We start from the raw sequence: 2,355 nt of genomic DNA on the forward strand, positions 1-2,355 counted from the left end.
ATTGAGCGAGTCAAACAATTAAGGAGTTTGGTAGAAGATACCCAAAGGGATCTAGAACCAGCACCTAGGAAGATCCAGATTACAGACACCGTGTTCCCTACGCAACAACAACCTCACCAAGACCATAGACCCTTAGCCATACCTAGTGTCATCCAAGAAGAAAGTGACTTAAAGTCATGGGAAAGTGGGCGTACTCACTTCTTGATGGAAATAATATTTACAGAGGGACTACTTGATCCTATCGAAGAAATGGAGATCCCATCTTCCCCACGTCAAGGGACTCAAGGCCAAAAGGTGTCGTTAAACATTGCCAAATTGATGGATTTCATGTCTTCAGAAGTTAGAACCACCATCATGTCCAAACTATATGAAGACCCTGAGCTAGTCTCAGCTCTTCGAGCCTTCCTCAATGGAGAATTAAAGTTTGGGCTACCACAATTTGCACGGATGGATGGAGCTGGGGAGATGCCAACAGAGGAGGAACACTTAGATCCACAACCCAACCTAAATGAGAACCTTGTTATAGAAATACCTGTTAACAAGTTGGGACAATACTTTGAGGGTGATGAATCCAATGCGACCATACCAATCACTACTAAGGGATTAACTGTGAAGGGAATCCTTGATGGTGGCACTGGGGTTAGCATTGTGACTAAAAATTTCTGGGAAACTATGGGAAGACCTCACCTTGTGACCACAACCATAGTAGTGAAGATGGCCAATGGGTCTATTGTTAAGCCTATTGGGATGTTAGAAGATCTCAAGATCAAGGTCTTTGGACATAAAATAAGGATTACCTTCATTGTTATGGATTTCTCCAAACACACTATGGCATCAGAGATGATCTTAGGACGTCCTTTCATGAGGGAAGTAAAAATGGTGCATGACTGGTCTAAAAACCATGTCTACTTGCAGTTCCAAGATTCTGTCATTCGAGTGGATCTTGTGACAAGTCGAGCACATCCTCTAGGAAACAGGTTTATAATCGATCATAGATCTGACACAACAGTTTACTCGGCCCCATTGCAGTATTGTTACACGTGTAAAGCGGACACTGATGTTGGGGAAGATTCTCCTTATATGGATGTACTACCTGGGATGACTGAGTCAAACAATGTGGATTGGGTCCACTTAGCAGCAACCATAGACACTTGGGGAAACAGGGGGACGACCTGGGTAACACCTGAGGGGGATGAAATGCCTGTACCCTTAAATATGCTACAAGCAATGCATATAGCTTCTGACAAGACTCATCATAATGTAACAAAGAAAACATACAAGTGGGTCCCTAAAGCTTCTTTAGCGACCATAGCTAGTGCTAAAAAACAGAAGCCTTGTAAGAAACGTCCCACTCGCTTCAAAAAATGTAAGGAAACATGGAGTTGGATTCCTAAAAAACTATTGGAAGCCCAAGGCTACTATCAAGGAAATGATCAAATCTGGGTGCCAAAACGCAGATCGTGTTCTTACCTGTCACCTGACCCATGTAAGCCCAATCTCGTAGCTCCAAAACGGATTGACGATCGCGGAAAGAAAAAAATCACAAAATGCTACACACCCGCTCCATAGCTAGTTTGGGTACTGAAGAAGGAACGATTTGTTCCACCTAGCTCAGGAAGAGGGGAGTCCCATGAAGCTTCTAGCTCCTCATGTAATGCATCCATAGAGGTAAAATCTTCTCCACAACCTCCACCTATAGTAGTGGACCTCCATAAAGCTACAAAGGATTCCACACCTCCCAGTGTTCAAGAATCACCTGATGAACCACTTCAAGTTCGATCCTGGGAGAGTACCTTACCACCCTTGCAACTCGACGAGGCACCTAAGGTAATAGAAAACTACTGGCAAAAATCCCCACCTATTACCAACTGGAACAATTGGTTTCAAAGGGTGACAAGCTCATTTCAAACGGTATGATCTACCCAAGGAAGGGGGGAGTATTTTCTGACATCCATCATTCACTTGCTTCCCTCTCAACTTTGTTTCCCTGACCTCTCAATCACCAATCTTAGGGAATGTATATATATAGGCTTATACTCACAAAAAATAAAAATAATAAAGAGCAAGAGCAATTAGCAAACGAGTATGCACAATAAAAGTCAAAGCATTGACCAGACCGACACATTTACATCCGGTACACTGAAACAGAAACCTATGTCATAAACACCTTTGATCCTCATCACTCGAGTGATGGAGGGTAGGTAGAATTAGTACAATAGGAGTGTTTCTGTTTTAGAGTTGAGTGATTAGCAAAGTTCCTTTTTCCCACTGATGTGCCTCCTAGAGGTATTCTTTGTGTTTCTTAGTGTGTACAGGAACGTGTTGCTGTGGTTAGGATTTGGACCTTCATGGAAT

The sequence above is a fragment of the Adiantum capillus-veneris genome, chromosome 27, assembly GCF_014529385.1.
Source record: "Adiantum capillus-veneris isolate H3 chromosome 27, ASM1452938v2, whole genome shotgun sequence".
In the NCBI taxonomy this organism is placed as follows: Eukaryota; Viridiplantae; Streptophyta; class Polypodiopsida; order Polypodiales; family Pteridaceae; genus Adiantum; species Adiantum capillus-veneris.